At 37.9% G+C, this 17,804-nt stretch overlaps 1 long non-coding RNA gene, 1 other non-coding gene and 1 pseudogene across 2 annotated transcripts in view; all 3 read right to left on the bottom strand.

The window, feature by feature from the left end:
* LOC106994444 (uncharacterized) overlaps nucleotides 1-17,804 on the bottom strand; it is a 272,647-nt gene that overhangs the window by 225,384 nt on the left and 29,459 nt on the right. The gene's annotated exons all lie outside the window — the stretch shown is intronic.
* LOC144336429 (ubiquitin-conjugating enzyme E2 C pseudogene) lies at nucleotides 12,690-13,441 on the bottom strand (annotated as a pseudogene).
* LOC114673908 (small nucleolar RNA U13) lies at nucleotides 13,822-13,924 on the bottom strand. Its single transcript, XR_003724756.1, has one exon. It is a non-coding gene; the product is annotated as a small nucleolar RNA U13 (small nucleolar RNA).

Below are 17,804 nucleotides of genomic sequence, written 5' to 3'. Positions count from 1 at the left end.
TTCTCAAAGTTTCTATAATTATGCTAGTGACTGAAAAATCACTCTGCATAACTGGGATTTCAAATAAGATAAATTATCACAATTTATAGGACCTTGTTGTTCCATGTTCTAATTCAAAGGATAGTGCCTGAGTAAATTTTTCTTATACATTCTAGAACTCATAGACATTAGAACCCTCTGGATCACAAATGAGCTAAAAGAATAAATGATGCAGATTGTTAGAATTGCTTTTTGAGTCTCACGTTCTTCTTTTTTTTTTTTTTTTTGAGACGGAGTCTCGCTCTGTGGCCGAGGCTAGAGTGCAGTGGCACGATCTCCGCTCACTGCAAGCTCCGCCGCCTCCTGAGTTAACGCCATTCTCCTGCCTCAGCCTCCCTAGAAGCTGGGACTACAGGCGCCCGCCACCACGCCCGGCTAATTTTTTTGTATTTTCAGTAGAGACGGGGTTTCACCCTGTTCGCCAGGATGGTCTCGATCTCCTGACCTCGTGATCCGCCCGCCTCGGCCTCCCAAAGTGCTGGGATTACAGGCGTGAGCCTCCACGCCCGGCCAAGTCTCACGTCATTTCTGAGCTAGAGGACATTCTCCTAGCTGTAGTCTGTAGCTGCGTGACCTCATACAAGTTTGATACTTAGCTTCTCCACTCTTCTTTTCTCCATCTGTAAAAAAATGCGAAACTATCCCACAGAATTATTCTTAGTATTACTTTTTATAGTTCATGTTTATAAAAATGTATCAGTATATTTACCAGTCTCTTTGATAAACATTGTTACTTACATCCCACTCTTAGGCATTGTTTTCTTGTGACTGAAGTATATCATTTAGTGTTCTCTTGGGAAGAATCCGCGAGTTTTGCCCTCAAACGGTATTTCTGTTGGTTATTGACTCTTAAGCAGACAGTTCATTTACCTCAACTGTTAGAAGATATTTATTTGCTGTATTCTGCCGATGCTGATGAGAAATCTGTCAGCAGACTATCATTCATGTATAAGCAATCCATTTTTTCTCTAAGATTAAAGTGAGACAATTGGAATTAACATAATTTTAAGGTTCCTGTCTTATTTGTCTGGAGGACAGATATATTAACTTCAGACTTGTTAATAAAATAATTAATTTCAAGAAAACCACTGAAATTACAGAATATGTAACTATCAAACCAGAAGAGGGGGAGAGAAGTGATAGATACAGAGAAAAAACAAAACAGAGTAAACGGAAGCACAAAAGATGATAAAAAATAATTCTAAATATGTCAGTAATCACTAAGTGGCGTAAACTCACCAGATACACACCGGAGACTCCAAAATTGTCACTTTCTTAAATCCAGCTGTTAACCTACTGTTAAGAAGACATTTAAACCTGACAGCACAGAAAAGTTACTATTATAGAAAAAAATACACTATACAGTCACTAACAAAATTAAAAGCTGGTAGAGCTACACTAATTGTCATAAGCAGAATTTGAAGATGGCCCTAACATTTCCAGTCTAGTGTACATAACTTTTGTCCAGTTATGCAGTCAAGCACAAATCTAGGTACTCCCGAAAAGGAATTTTGTAGATATCCTAAATCAGTTCACTGTAGATAAAGAAGTTATCCAGGTGGGCCAGAAGAAGCCAGAGAGTCAAAGCATGAGGGAGATTTAATGTATAAAATGTTCCCCATTACTAGCTTTAAAATGGTGAGGGTTATGTGGCAAGAAATGCAAGTGGTCTCTAGGAGTTGAGAGTGGTCCCTAATTACAGGCAGCAAGGAAACGGGGATTTCAGTCATACAACCACAGGGAACTGAATTCTGCCACAACCACATGAACTTGGAAGAGGACCCAGAGCTCTAGCTGACAACACAGACCAGCCAGTAACTGAATTTTTATCTTTATAAGACCCTGAGTCAAGGCACAAATAAGAAAATGTGGCCTATAGTCAAGAAAAGCAAAATATTCAAAATAGTACATCCAAACCAAATGGTCAATACATACATGAAGATACTCCACATCATTAGCCATCAGGGAAATGCAAATTAAAACCACAATGAGATACTTCTTCACACTCACTAGGATGGCTAAAGTAAAAATATCAGATAACAACTGGAGAAATCAGAATCCATATACATTGCTCGTGGAAATGTAAAATAGTGTAGCCACTTTGGAAAACAGTCTAGCAGTTAATCAGTTAAACATATAGTTACCATATAACTTAGTAATTTCACTCCTAGGTATCTATCTTGGAGAAATAAAAATATATGTCCACACAAAAACTGGAATGCAAATGTTTATAGCAGTATTATTTATTATAGTTAAGGATGGAAATAATCCAATGTCCATCAACAGACAAATGGATAAACAAAATGTGGCATATCTATCTAATTAAATATTATTTGGCAATATAAAAGAATGAAGTTCAGATGCATACTACATCAATGAACCTTGAAAACATTTTGCTAAGTGAAAAAAAGTCAGACAGAAGATCACACATTATATGATTTAATTTGTATGAAATGTCCAGAATAGGTAAATCTATAGAGATGGAAAGTAGATTAGTGTTGCCTAAGGATTGGGGAAAAAAATTAAGGGTGATAACTAAAGGGTTTCTTTCTGAGGTGATGAAAATATTCTAAAAATGAATGTGGTGGTGCTGGTATATATCTGTAAATATACTAAAAGTCATTGAATTATACATGTTAAATGAGTGAATTACATTATATTAAATATTTCCTGTAAGGCTATTATTTTTTAAAAATGAATTAAATGGAGGTCCTAAACTGAAAAATATACAATAACTGAAATGAAAAATTCAGTAAATGAGCATAATAGCATAATGGAGATGGCAACCAAAAAAGTCAGTGAATATGAAGGCAGGTCAATAGAAATTATACACTGTGAAGAGCAGAGATAAAAAACATCTGACACAAAGTGACTGAAAGTAAAAGAACGGAAAAATAAACATCATGAAAATGGGAAGTGGTATGACTATTTTGATATTAGACAAAGTAGGACTCAAGATAAAGAATATTACAAATGATAAAGCAAGAAATTTCACAATGATAAAAAGAACAACTCATCAGGAAGACCTAACAATCTAAATATCTATGTAGACTGGACATGGTAGCTCATGCCTATATTACCAGCACTTTGGGAAGTTAAGACGAGAGGATTACTTGAGCCAAGGAGTTCAAGAGCAGCCTGGGCAACATAGTGAGACCACATATCTACAAAAATTTAAAAATCAGGCATGGTAGCACATACCTGTAGTCATAGTTACTCAGGAGGATCACTTAATGCCCACGAATTTTAGGTTACAGTGAGCTATGATCATGCCACTGCACTCCAGCTTGGGCAACAGAGTGATGCCTTGTCTCAAAAAATAAAATAAATATGTATGTACTTAAGAAGAACTTCAAAATTCATTAGGCAAATATTAATAGAAATAAAGGAAGGATTATTAATAGGCAAATCTACAAATAATATTAGAGATTGTAATAGCTCTCTCTCATAAACTGATAACAATTAGGCAAAAAAGTCAGCAAGGAAATAAATGATCAATAGTATTTACCTCATTAATATTTATAAAACACTCAGCCAACAACTGCAGAATGTGCATTCTACTCAAATGTACATAGTAAATTCACTAAGGTAAAATATTCATATATACTAAGCTATACATTCTCAATAAAGTTAAAAAGTTTCTACTTTAAACTTCATATGGAACCAAAAAAGATCCCGCATTGCCAAGACAATCCTAAGCAAAAAGAACAAAGCTGGAGGCATCATGCTACCTCACTTCAAACTATACTACAAGGCTACAGTAACCAAAACAGCATGGTACTAGTACCAAAACAGATATATAGACCAATGGAACAGAACAGAGGCCTCAGAAATAACACCACACATCTACAACCATCAGATCTTTGACAAACCTGACACAAACAAGCAATGGGGGAAAGATCCCCTATTTAATAAATGGTGTTGGGAAAACTGGCTAGCCATATGCAGAAAACTGAAACTGGACCCCTTCCTTACATCTTATACAAAAATTAACTCAAGATGGATTAAAGACTTAAACATAAGACCTAAACCATAAAAATCCTAGAAGAAAACCTGGGCAATACCATTCAGGACATAGGCATGGGCAAAGACTTCATGTCTAAAACACCAAAAGCAATGGCAACAAAAGCCAAAATTGACAAATGGGATCTAATTAAACTAAAGAGCTTCTGCACAGCAAAAGAAACTACCATCAGAGCGAACAGGTAGCCTACAGAATGGGGGAAAATTTTTGCAATCTATCCATCTGACAAATGGCTAATATCCAGAATCTACAAAGAACTTAAGCACATTTACAAGAAAAAAACAACCTCATCAAAAAGTGGGCAAAGAATATGAATAGACACTTCTCAAAAGAAGACATTTATGCAGCCAACAAAGATATGAAAAAATGCCCATCTTCACTTGTCATTAGAGAAATGCAAATCAAAACCACAATGAGATACCATCTCACACCAGTTAGAATGGCGATCATTAAAAAGTCAGGAAACAACAGATGCTGGAGAGGATGTGGAGAAACAGGATAGCTTTTACACTGTTGGTGGGAGTGTAAATTAGTTCAACCATTGTGGAAGACAGTGTGGCAATTCCTCAAGGATACAGAACTAGAAATACCATTTGACCCAGCAATCCCATTACTGGATATATACCCAAAGGATTATAAATCATTCTGCTATAAAGACACATGCACATGTATGTTTACTGTGGCACTATTCACAATAGCAAAGACTTGGAACCAACCCAAATGCCCATCAATGATAGACTGGATAAAGAAAAGGTGGCACATATATACCATGGAATACTATGCAGTCATAAAAAGTGTGAGTTCATGTCCTTTGCAGGGACATGGATGAAGTTGGAAACCATCATTCTCAGCAAACTGTCACAGGAACAGAAAACCAAATACCTCATGTTCTCACTCATAAGTGGGAGTTGAACAATGAGAACACATGGACACAAAGAGGGGAACATCATACACCAGGGCCTGTCGGGGGATGGGGGTCTAGGGGAGGAATAGCATTAGGAGAAATACCTAATGTAGGTGACCACCGTGGCACGTGTATACCTATGTAACAAAACTGCATGTTCTGCACATGTACCCCAGAACTTAAAGAATTATATATAAAAAAAAAAAGTTAAAAAGTTTAAGATGTTATACAATGGAATTAAATTAGAAATTAATCATATGATACATAGAAAATCTACAAATATCTGGAAATTAAATAACACAATTCTACTTAATACTGGGGTCAAAGAAAAACTCACAAGAGAAATTATAACATATTTTTAGTGTGCCCTGCCCATGCCCCTCTGCTGCTTTTTCCAGGAGCAGGGAAGAGTGGAGACAAAGGCTGATGAGGGTCTAATCTAAATTTAATCTCTTGTATTTTTTAACTTTGTGTGTGGAAATAATTATAGATTCACACGAAGTTGCAAAGATAGTACAAGAAGTTTTCATGTACCTGCTAGCTTCCCCACTAGATAAATCCCAGAACTTAAGAGTTATTTAAAACCAGGAAATTGACATTGTCATTTTTCTGTGCCATTTTATCACTCACTACCACTGAAATTAAGATACAGAACTATCACCACAAAGATCTCCCTCATGCTACCCCTTTACAATCACACCACCTCCCCATCCCAAACCCCTGGCAAACACTAATTTGCTCTCCACCTCTATAATTTTGTAATTTCGAGAACATTATATAAACAAAATTATACAACATGTAACCTTTTGAGATTGTTTTTCACTTAGCATAATGAGAGCCATCTAAATGATTATGTGTATCAACAATTCATTCCTTTTTATTAAGTAGTATTCCCTGTAGTATTCACTGCTCACATCATTATTCACTTATTGTAGAACATTTTGATGTTTCTGGTTTGGAGCTATTATAAATTAGGCTGCCATGAACATCTGTGTAAGGATTTTTGTACGAACATAAGTTTTCAACCCCTTTGGGTAAATACCAAGGAGTACAATGCTGGATCATATGTTATGTTTCACTTTTTGTTTTGTTTTGTTTGTTTTCCAAGATGGAGTCTTTGTCACCCAGGCTGGAGTGCAGTGGCATGATCTCGGCTCACTGCAGGCTCCACCTCCTGGGTTCAAGGAATTCTTTCTCAGCCTCCTGAGTAGCTGGGATTAGAGGTGTGCACCACCATGCCCAGCTAATTTTTGTATTTTTAGTAGAGACATGGTTTCACCATGTTGGCCAGGCTGGTCTCGAACTCCAAAGTGTGTTCAGTTTTTGTTTTTGTTTTTTTTTAATTTATTTATTATTATTATACTTTAAGTTGTAGGGTACATGTGCATAACGTGCAGGTTTGTTACATATGTATACTTGTGCCATGTTGCTGTGCTGCACCCATCAACTCATCATTTACATCAGGTATAACTCCCAATGCAATCCCTCCCCCCTCCCCCCTCCCCATGATAGGCCCCGGTGTGTGATGTTCCCCTTCCTGAGTCCAAGTGATCTCATTGTTCAGTTCCCACCTATGAGTGAGAACATGCGGTGTTTGGTTTTCTGTTCTTGTGATAGTTTGCTAAGAATGATGGTTTCCAGCTGCATCCATGTCCCTACAAAGGACACAAACTCATCCTTTTTGATGGCTGCATAGTATTCCATGGTGTATATGTGCCACATTTTCTTAATCCAATCTGTCACTGATGGACATTTGGGTTGATTCCAAGTCTTTGCTATTGTGAATAGTGCTGCAATAAACATACGTGTGCATGTGTCTTTATAGCAGCATAATTTATAATCCTTTGGGTATATACCCAGTAATGGGATGGCTGGGTCATATGGTACATCTAGTTCTAGATCCTTGAGGAATCGCCATACTGTTTTCCATAATGGTTGAACTAGTTTACAATCCCACCAACAGTGTAAAAGTGTTCCTATTTCTCCACATCCTTTCCAGCACCTGTTGTTTCCTGACTTTTTAATGATCGCCATTCTAACTGGTGTGAGATGGTATCTCATTGTGGTTTTGATTTGCATTTCTCTGATGGCCAGTGATGATGAGCATTTTTTCATGTGTCTGTTGGCTGTATGAATGTCTTCTTTTGAGAAATGTCTGTTCATATCCTTTGCCCACTTTTTGATGGGGTTGTTTGTTTTTTTCTTGTAAATTTGTTTGAGTTCTTTGTAGGTTCTGGATATTAGCCCTTTGTCAGATGAGTAGATTGCAAAAATTTTCTCCCATTCTGTAGGTTGCCTGTTCACTCTGATGGTAGTTTCTTTTGCTGTGCAGAAGCTCTTTAGTTTAATGAGATCCCATTTGTCAATTCTGGCTTTTGCTGCTGTTGCTTTTGGTGTTTTAGACATGAAGTCTTTGCCCATGCCTATGTCCTGAATGGTACTACCTAGGTTTTCCTCTAGGATTTTTATGGTATTAGGTCTAACATTTAAGTCTCTAATCCATCTTGAATTAATTTTCGTATAAGGAGTAAGGAAAGGATCCAGTTTCAGCTTTCTACTTATGGCTAGCCAATTTTCCCAGCACCATTTATTAAATAGGGAATCCTTTCCCCATTTCTTGTTTCTCTCAGGTTTGTCAAAGATCAGATGGCTGTAGATGTGTGGTATTATTTCTGAGGACTCTGTTCTGTTCCATTGGTCTATATCTCTGTTTTGGTACCAGTACCATGCTGTTTTGGTTACTGTAGCCTTGTAGTATAGTTTGAAGTCAGGTAGCGTGATGCCTCCAGCTTTGTTCTTTTGACTTAGGATTGTCTTGGAGATGCGGGCTCTTTTTTGGTTCCATATGAACTTTAAAGCAGTTTTTTCCAATTCTGTGAAGAAACTCATTGGTAGCTTGATGGGGATGGCATTGAATCTATAAATTACCTTGGGCAGTATGGCCATTTTCACGATATTGACTCATTTTATGAGGCCAACATCATCCTGATACCAAAGCCTGGCAGAGACACTACAAAAAAAGAGAATTTTAGACCAATATCCCTGATGAACATTGATGCAAAAATCCTCAATAAAATACTGGCAAACCGAATCCAGCAGCACATCAAAAAGCTAATCCACCATGATCAAGTGGGCTTCATCCCTGGGATGCAAGGCTGGTTCAACATTCGCAAATCAATAAACATAATCCAGCATATAAACAGAACCAAAGACAAGAACCACATGATTATCTCAATAGATGCAGAAAAGGCTTTTGACAAAATTCAACAGCCCTTCATGCTAAAAACGCTCAATAAATTCGGTATTGATGGAACGTATCTCAAAATAATAAGAGCTATTTATGACAAACCCACAGCCAATATCATACTGAATGGGCAAAAACTAGAAAAATTCCCTTTGAAAACTGGCACAAGACAGGGATGCCCTCTCTCACCACTCCTATTCAACATAGTGTTGGAAGTTCTGGCTAGGGCAATTAGGCAAGAGAAAGAAATCAAGGGTATTCAGTTAGGAAAAAAAGAAGTCAAATTGTCCCTGTTTGCAGATGACATGATTGTATATTTAGAAAACCCCATTCTCTCAGCCCAAAATCTCCTTAAGCTGATAAGCAACTTCAGCAAAGTCTCAGGATACAAAATTAATGTGCAAAAATCACAAGCATTCTTATACACCAGTAACAGACAAACAGAGAGCCAAATCAGGAATGAACTTCCATTCACAATTGCTTCAAAGAGAATAAAATACCTAGGAATCCAACTTACAAGGGATGTAAAGGACCTCTTCAAGGAGAACTACAAACCACTGCTCAGTGAAATAAAAGAGGACACAAACAAATGGAAGAACATACCATGCTCATGGATAGGAAGAATCAATATCATGTGTTCAGTTTTTTAAGAAACTGCCAAACCATTTTCCACAGTAGCTGTACTATTTTATATTCCTGTCAGCAATGTATGAGATCCAATTTCTATGCATTCTCACCAGTATTTGGTGGTATCATAATTTTTAAATGTTAGCTGTTACAATAATTATCTTAAGAATATCTTATTGTATTTTTAATTTGCACTTTGCTAATGGCTATTGATCCTTTTATACACTTATCTGCATCTGTATAGCCTTTTCAGTGAAGGAAAGAGTGCCAAGGTTATTGTATAAAAAAGCATTCAAGATAGGAGATACTGTTGCTGGCATTTCCAGAAAATACAGTCTGGAGTCTGGTATAGGCTACTTGGAAAAGACGGATCTTGAGCATGACAGGATTTAGATAATGAAGAAGCAAGAAAAGACGTTTTTAGTGTATACTGCTGCACTCTGTCATTGAGAGTTTAAAACAATGCAGCATTTGTATTTACTCAAAAATAAATAACCAGAATAAAAAATATGGAGAATAGGCTACTTCAATTTCAAATAGTAAAACTTCCTCAAAAGATCCGGTATTCATACCTTTATCCCAAAACTTGCCCCCTCTAGTAATTGCCCACATCTCTTTAACCTCCACTTTTCTCCTCTTCTCTGCAGCTCTATACATCAATCTGTCTCTTTTTTCTTCCTTATAAGAAACAAAGTAGTACATTTTTAAATTCTCCCAACTTCTTCCATTATCAGTTCAGAAAAATACAGAAGGATTATATTGTGACTGTTTATCCTGTGAATGTTAGGAAAAGATACATGTTCCACACGATACGCGAAGAAACCAGAGGGAAGAGCAGGTGTTTTCAAATATAAAGAGTAAATAAGATATCTTAAATATTCACTCAGTTTCAGTGTATGGCAATGTATTTCTACCTATATGTGCCCAATTAAGTGCACTTACGGATTACTAAATTCACTCTCACACAATGGCTTTAAAAGGCAAAGAAAAGGCAAACTGAAGGTAATGGAACAATGCACACACAATACCAAACAAGAAAATAGCACAATCTCCATCAGCCCCATCTTTATTTAAAAACAGTAACAATATAATCAAGTCTGGAAAGAAGCTAACCAAAGTAATTTAAAATTATTTTTTAAACTATTTGAAAAAATTGCAGTTATCAGTAACAATGAACTTTATTATTCATTGAACTAAGATGTTAATAATTATGTACATGTGTATAATATATGAATAAGTAAATAAATATCAACAGTCAAAAAAGGTTTAGAGCCCACTTAGAACACTGAAAGTGCTGTTCTCTCCACCTCTCTCACTCTACCCTACCCACTGGTTAGACACTGCTCTTGCAAATGTCAGGCTCCTGGCTTGAGCTCCTACCCAGTTCTCTTGAGTTCCTGAGGTTTCTCTGGTCCCTCTTTTCCAAGGTACAGGTTCCTGGAGGAATCCTGGCCTTGCGTACCAACTGAATGACTTGATCCTGTTTTTCTTTGCCTGAATTCTGGATAGATTTCCTGAGTTTGCATCTCATATTCTAGTCCTTCCTCTCAACCTCCCATCTTGACCAAAACTCATCTTTTAGGGTAAATATGGCCCCTCATTTGGATATCATGCCCACTTGGCTGTCTTCTTGGTACCTAAGAAAGAGCCCAACAGCTGTGGGGCTGAAAAAGAAGTAAGAGCAGGACAGAGAATGCCAATACCTACAGTTCTAATGAGTCACTTACAATACATTGTTCTAGGTGTAAAGTTCTTAAAATCCAAAGTTAAGAAAAAAAAATATTTATAGGTAATTTTAAAAAACAGTAACACAGCACTTAATGGAAATACCAAGAACCAACTATCCAGTACCAAGAACATTTCCAATACAATGATACATTTACAGTGATGCTTTTTTAAATTGATAAACATTGTATGTATTTCTGGTGTATAACATGGTGTTTTGATATATGTACATATTGTGTAATGGTTAAATCAAGCCATTTACTTCACATACCATTTTTTGGTCATGAGAACACTTAAAATCTACTCTCAGCAATTTTCAAGTATACAATCTATTGTTATTAAAGACAATCACCATGAGATAAAGTAGATCTTTTGAACATATTCCTCTTGTCTAACTGAAATTTTGTGCTCTTTATTCAACGTCTCCATAATCCTCCTACCCTTTACAGTGATGCTTTTTGAGTCACAGACTCCGTTGGTCTATGAGTTTCTTGAAAATAGGGACCATGGCCTATGCAACTTTGTTTCCCCAGACCTGGCCTTCAAACCTATGATTAATATTATTTAGTTATTGTTACTACTTTTAAAACACTATGTGTCAAGCTCTTGCTAAGCATATTGCAAATATTACCCTGTTTAATCCTCATAACAATCTTTTTTTTTTTTTTTTTTTTTTTTTTTTGAGACGGAGTCTCGCTCTGCCGCCCAGGCTGGAGTGCAGTGGCCAGATCTCAGCTCACTGCAGGCTCCGCCTCCCGGGTTCACGCAATTCTCCTGCCTCAGCCTCATAACAATCTTATCATTCCTTTTTACAGATGAAGAAATTACACTCAGAAGCCCAGTAACTTACCTAAGATCTTACAATTAGTACATGGTTGAACTGGGATTTTAACTCAGGTCTTTCTCACTTTGAAATTCAAACTCTTAACAAGACTACTCTAATGCTGAGCGGGGAAAGTGGGGTAGGGAGATACATACAAGTTTGCCACTGCTTCCCAGGCCAGAAGTAACAGCATGTTCCTACTTAGAAAATGTGACCTCCAGCCATGTTTCCAGCTAATTATGACTTCTCTGGCATTAAAGACACCAATCACAACACTCTCAGACATAGGAAATCTCTAAAATATGTCACAGAAAAAATAAGTTGTAGTGACACACATATCCAGTGAGTGAAATATAAAATACTAACTTTTGTAAATGTAGCTGAGGTTACTTTTCCTTGTGAGCCTAATTATTGCTGGCACATAAAATGAAGCTATTTGCAAATTCATACCTCTTAATTTGGCACAAGGTAGTAACTTAAAGAAAAAAAACTATAGGTAGGCAAAAAAAAAAAAAAAAAATCACTGCTTACAGCAGCACACAGAACCAAAAAGTGATGCAATTTTCACCGCATGTCTTCTCAAGTTGGAGAATTCATTAGCAACTGTATAGTACTTGGCTAATTTCAGACAAAGCAAGTTGCATATTTAACCATAAGTTCATCTTGCTTTGTAGTTCTATGGCTTCATATTAGAAGTTTAAGTATACCAATTACTTCATCATTAAATACAGATATAAAATAACCATTTCAGGTTATTTTTCTTTTAAGTTTTGATCACTCATAGCGTTTTCTAAGTAATACATTCTTTTCTAAGTGTACATTCTTAAAAGTATATTCTACTATTGAAGTTGGCTTTAGCCACTAAAATTAGAAAATATACTGTAGTGCTCTTTTCTTTTCAATTCTAAATAAATTTTAATTTACAGGTTTTTTTAACAGAAAATAAGCAAAATGTATTTATTTAATATACATCACAAGAGCTCAATCAGATACTTAATTTTAAAAACAGAAATGGGCCAAATGTCATGGCTCATGCCTATAATCCCAGCACTTTGGGAGGACGAGGTAGGAGGATCTTTTGATCTCTGGAGTTCCAGGACAGCCTGGATAACACAGGGAGACCCCGTATCTAAAAAAATAAAAATAAAAATTAGCCTGACACTGTGACTTACACCTGTGGTTCCAGTTGCTTGGGAGGCTGAGGTGGCAAAATGGAAAAGCCCAGGAGGTCGAGCTTACAGTGAGCCGTGATCATGCCATTGCACCCCTGTTAGAGCAAGACCTTGTCTCAAAAATAAAATAAAAAATAACAAACACCATAGCTCAAGATACAGAGTCCTATACAGAAATCAAGTAAATTTCCCATCTAAGGGAAAAATGAAGAGACAACACAAGGAGAGGTTGGGCAGCCTGAGTCAGGGCTCCTGGCTGGAGACCTGCTTTGAGTAGATTTCTTGCAGGTTACTTCTTAAAAGCTGTGGAGTTTTTCTAGAACTCAGCAGCATGTGTGTTCAAAAGGCTATCGATGTTGAGTTCTACTAGTATGCTGTGGATGGAGTGCAGGGTGTTCTTGACATCATACAGGGCAGACCACTTGTCCTTCAGGATGTGCAGACAGGTGTTACACTGGGCGTCAACGTTGAGATAGTGGCAGGGCGTGAGGAACTTAACCAACAGCATACTATATGGGTAGCCACTGGGGAACTCCAGGGAAACATTATATCTCAGGTCTTCTGTGCCAGCTGCTTGAGGGACAGTCCTAGTGATTTCAAAAGGTTGTCTGATACAGGTAAGGCATAAATCCCTTTGTTGCCAGAGATCACAAGGGTCTTCAGTTCCTGCTGTATCCTGCCATACCCACTGCTGCGCTCCGCTCCTTTATGGGCAGCAATGCTGGTGGCAGCTGTGTTGCAGTTTTGGCAGGCCATCCAGGCAGCACCGGCGGCGAGACAGGAACTCAGAGAACATGACTGCAACTGCCTACTTTTTTTAAAATGGTAGATGAAAATGCTTAAGTGGACTAACCAGCTCCTAATTGTCTCATTTTACTGAAAACTGTTTCTAGTCAACAAGGATGGGCCCCATCAGCCTTACGGTATGAGAAAACCTGATCTCCGGCCAAAAGTGGAAGTTCTGAAGTGGATACATAATCTAACCACTGTTAATCTGATTCTTCCTCCTGGAGATGTGGAATTGAGACCCAATTCTAATCAGCTAAGGCTGCTTGCTTAAACTAATTTGCTTCAGGGAAAACGTCCCCCCCAACATAAACACTGAAGCAAAAGTAACATGGGAACATATGTACTATCTTAACAAAAACTACCAGTGCCATAGGCTGAATTACGTCCCTGCCCCCAAAATTCTTAAGTTGAAGTCCTAGCCCTTAGTACCTCAGAATGTAACTGAATTTAGAGATAGGGTCATTTTTTAAACTTTTTCATGTCAGGTAATGTGCAAACTGGTATCAAGGTCTGAGGGAGGCACACCTCACACAATAACGTGAAAACACAATCATTACTTTATGAAACACAAAAGAACCTATGTTCTTTAAAGAGGTAATTAAATTAAAGTGAAGTCATTAGGATGGGCCCTAATCCAACGTGACCAGTGTCCTTACTAAGATGTGGAAATGTGGACACAGACACATACAGGGGGAAGACAATGTGAAGGGGCAGGGAGATTATTTCCATCTACAAAGCGAGAAGAAGCCTGGAACAGATCCTTCCTTCCCTCAGAAAAAGACAACCCTGCTGATAACCTAATCTCAGACTTTTAACCTCTAGGACTGTGAGAAAATAAATTTGCTAGTTAGCCCCAGCCACTAACACAACCATAAAGGGACACATCCTTGTTTGAGATGCTTGGGATAGAATGTAAGACCCTGAAGGAATAGGTATCAGAAGCCACAGAAACAAAGCAGATGGTAAACTACTCTGGATGGCACCAGAAAAAAACTGTTTTTTCTGTCTCCAGGAAAGAAGGAGAAAGAAGTCAGTAAGAAAGTTTGAAGTGTAGGGACTTTTTGGATGAAGGGCCAAAAGAATTTTCTCAGGAGTGTCTGAAAGTATCCCCAATGAGCAATCCTGATTATATTCCTATGATATAAACCCCCAAACCTTCAACAAAATCTATTACATATGGAAACAGAAACCCACAGCCAGAGGTGACCATGAGAACATCAACCTGGCATTCCTCCACTCCCTTATCTCACTGCTCTCTCATTCAGAAATTTGTAGAAATCTCACAGAAGTCACATGAGCCCCACCAGGTATGAAATATGGTTCATGACAATATTATCTAAATCTCAAAGCACTGGGATATTTTAGCTGACACTTGGAACTGCAAAGAAAAATGAAGTAGACTCGCAGATAGATGCAGAAATGAAAGACCAAGTGACCCTAGAGAGAGAGAATGAGAGTTATGAAGCTATTTTCTGGTTCTAATTCCTCATTTAGCCAGACTGACTCCCTGCTTTAGAAATACCCACATCCCTATATTCTTCTTGGGATAACTTTATAGCCTCAAAATAAATCCCCCTTTTTTGATATTGGTTAAACTAGCTCATGTTAGTTTCATTTCTGATTAAAATAATTTTAACTAGGATTTATATAATATACATATGAAAGGACATCATAAATAAACAGCAAAACCAGACAGTTATTAGAAGTTTTAATCTGGGCTGCTATTCCAGGGGGGACATTTATACCACAACAATACAGTGAATAAAAGAACTGTCTCATTTTTCCAAACTAGTGTCACATAGAATACTTCACATACTGTCAATATTAGGTAGGGGTTAATAACTATGCTATAAAAAAGAGTGTTTTGAGGTCAAATACATTTGGAAAATACTAATACAGAATAAATGACTTCTGAGCAGTTGGGGGAGACTTTTTTTAAGGGGAGTTGACTATAAGACCCTTTCTTCCCACTGAGTGGCAGAGAAGGTACATTATTGAAGGGGAACTTAAAGGTAATTACTTCGACAATAACAAGTTTATACTTGTTACAAAAGTAGCTAAAATAATACAATATCAATGTAAGGACAAAATCTAGTTCATCTCTAAAGCAGTATAATGTAATGGTTAAAACCCATGATTTCTAGAACTAGGCTGCCAATCTCTCTGTAACTATTTCCTCATCTCTAAATAATACTTACCTCAATGCTTTGTGAGAATTAAATGAGTTACTATATGTATTAGTCCGTTTTCATGCTGCTGATAAAGACATACCCAAGACTGAGCAATTTACAAAACAAGGAGGTTTATTGGACTTACAGTTCCATGAGGCTGGGGAGGCCTCACAATCACGGCAGAAAGTGAAATGCAAGGAGGAGCAAGTCACATCTTACATGGATGACCACAGGTAAAGAGAGAGCTTGTTCAGGGAAACTCTCATTTTTTAAAACCATCGGATCTCATAAGACTCATTCACTATCACAAGAACAGTGCATGAAAGACTCGTACCCATAATTCAATCATTTGGGTGGGGACACAGCCAAACCACATCACTATATAAAAAGTACTTCAGCCAGGCACGGTGGCTCACACTTGTAATCCCAGCACTTTGGGAGGCTGAGGCAGACGGATTACTGGAGGAGTTCAAGACCAGCCTGGACAATATGATGAAACCCCTCTCTACTAAAAATGTAAAAGTTAGCCGGGTGTGGTGGTACATGCCTGTAGTCCCAGCTGCTCAGGTGGCCAAGGCACGAGAATCACTTGAACCTGGGAGGTGGAGGTTGCAGTGAGCCAAGATTGCACCACTGCGCTCCAGTCTGGGTGACAGAGTGAGACTCTGTCTCAAAAAAAATGTACTTCAAAGTGACAAACTTCTGAAAATGCTAGTTATTATGAAGATGCCTCCCTAAAAATCTGTAATTTATCAACTTCTAAGACAGACTGAGAACTTTCCAGATTTTATATATCAGCTTAAAGAAAGTGACCCATTCAGGGCCAGGTGTGGTGGCTCACGCCTGTAATCCTGGCACTTTGGGAGGCCAAGGCAGGTGGATCATGAGGTCAGGAGTTCAAGACCAGCCTGGCCAAGATTGTGAAACCCCGTCTCTACTAAAAACACAAAAAGTTAGCCAGGCATGGTGGCAGGCACCTGTAATCCCAGCTACTCGGGAGGCTGAGGCAGGAGAATTGCTTGAATTTGGAGGGCAGAGGTTGCAGTGAGCCGAGATCATGCCACTGCCCTCCAACCTGGGCAACAGAGTGAGACTCTGTCTCAAAAAAAAAATGAAAGTGACCCATTCAGAATGAACCAACTTGAGACACAGAAGAAGACTGGCCAGTGACACCACAGAAGGCCAAAAAGTCAAGAACTCTGATTAGAACCAGGACAAAGGGTTTTAAAATATGCTGTTGCTGTTGAAGAGGTTGGTAGTTAACCTAGAGCCATGATTTCGCTATAGCTTTATAGTATTTCAATTTTTATGTATAATTATTTTTATTATGTTCTGATTCATGTCCCATTTAGATGGTATTAAGGGTATATACTGTACCTGGGGACAACCACCTATATTTGCATGACTGTCATATCTCCAAGGTCATGTTAACAGGGCCTAAATAATTTCTCTAATTTAACGTTAATTTGCTTTTTTAAAAAAATGTGTTGTTTATTTTTAGTAGAGAAACATCTCTCTATGTTGTCCACTCTGCTCGCAAACTCCTGGCCTCAAACGATTCTCCAGACTCAGCTTTCGAAAGAGAAGGGATTACAAGCTAATATTAACTTACTTTAATCGTGTGTAGATGATCCTTTTCTTAATGGAGATAATGACTTCTACCTTGGTTTCAGATATTTTTTGACCACTATTATGCAATTTCTTTTTTAAATTTTGTTTTATTAATCTATTTTTAAATTTTAATTTATTTTTATTTGTATATATTCATGGAATACAAGTATGACTTTGCGAGGCTGATATATTGTATCATGTAATTTCTTAAACTAATAATTAATGCTTATCAGAATTATCTCAAATAGATCTTTACTCTTGGAGGTATTGTAAACTAGTATTAACAAAAATAAATCCTCTCAAATCTCAAAAATGATGTAATTATATACAAAAAGATAGCCAACTGGGCTCTTCTTCGTCTTTTTTTTTTTTTTTTTTGAGACGGAGTCTCGCTCTGTCGCCCAGGCTGGAGTGCAGTGGCGGGATCTCAGCTCACTGCAAGCTCCGCCTCCCGGGTTCACACCATTCTCCTGCCTCAGCCTCCCAAGTAGCTGGGACTACAGGCGCCCGCCACCACACCCGGCTAATTTTTTGTATTTTTAGTAGAGACGGGGTTTCATGGAGTTAGCCAGGATGGTCTCGATCTCCTGACCTTGTGATTCGCCGGCCTCGGCCTCCCAAAGTGCTGGGATTACAGGCGTGAGCCACTGTGCCCGGCCTTCTTTGTCATTTTAA

The sequence above is a fragment of the Macaca mulatta genome, chromosome 18 (genome assembly GCF_049350105.2).
Source record: "Macaca mulatta isolate MMU2019108-1 chromosome 18, T2T-MMU8v2.0, whole genome shotgun sequence".
NCBI classification, from domain to species: Eukaryota; Metazoa; Chordata; class Mammalia; order Primates; family Cercopithecidae; genus Macaca; species Macaca mulatta.
The sequence above is the reverse complement of the archived record's forward strand: the minus strand, read 5'-3'. Positions and strand labels throughout refer to the sequence as shown.